We start from the raw sequence: 959 nt of genomic DNA on the forward strand, positions 1-959 counted from the left end.
AAGCTCAGATTCATCCTTCTCAAGAGCGATCTTGTGGTCGTACGATCGAGGCGGAGGCAGTGTGTTGGAGTCTTCTCTAGAGAAGGCTCGGGCGAATTGCTGGTACGTGGCCGGCACTGACGGCTCCAATTCCATGATCTCTAGCCCTGGCCGTGCTTCTTGGTGACGCTTATCCTCAATCAACCGATCTAGCTCGTACAAGCTAGTGGTAAAGAGCTCAGTATCTGGCTAGCGAAGGTTGAGGTGGAACGCTTCTGGCGTAATTAAACAGAGGTCCACAGCTTTTGGCATTGGTACGTAGTCTGATAGCTTTGGAGGAGGCTGCGGTGGAGTTGGCTTTTGACTTAGCTTTCTAGACAAGGCATTATCCATCTTATGCATATTGTCTCGGTTATCTAGGGACTGGGTACGCTTCCCAAGTAGTCGAGGCACATAACTTTGCGGTTTTGCCGATATAGGTGGGGGCGGACGAGCTAGTAGTGGCTTTTTTGACATAAGCTCCTCTTTTGGTATAGGTAGGAGGCTTGGCACTTTTGGTGGCGTAGCACTAGGCTCTTGTGGCGGCGGGGACGGTGAAGGTGGGCTTAAACTGTTGATATTTAGCTGGGCATAGCTATGTTGAGCACTACTTCTTCGTTGTTGATCCTGGATCTCTACTACTAAGTCACAACGGTCGGTATCCAACTGGTCCTGGCTTCTAAGTCCAACTGGGAGCTTTCTCATATAGTAGCGAGGCACGTGCTTGTCGGGTAAAGTAGATCGTACGTCTGAAGGCGTGTAGTCCTTTGGCCAAAGGAGTTGGCGCTTAGCTACGTCTAGCTTGACTTAATACATCTCTAGCCAGGTGCGGCCTAGAATAATGTCATGGGAGCCGAGCTCTGTAACCAAAAAAGGGACTGAGAGCTGCTTCCTTCCGTCTACCGTGAGGTGGAGGCGTAGGCAATGAGAGATAGCTTGTC

Source organism: Mollisia scopiformis (assembly GCF_001500285.1).
Source record: "Mollisia scopiformis unplaced genomic scaffold LY89scaffold_18, whole genome shotgun sequence".
In the NCBI taxonomy this organism is placed as follows: domain Eukaryota; kingdom Fungi; phylum Ascomycota; class Leotiomycetes; order Helotiales; family Mollisiaceae; genus Mollisia; species Mollisia scopiformis.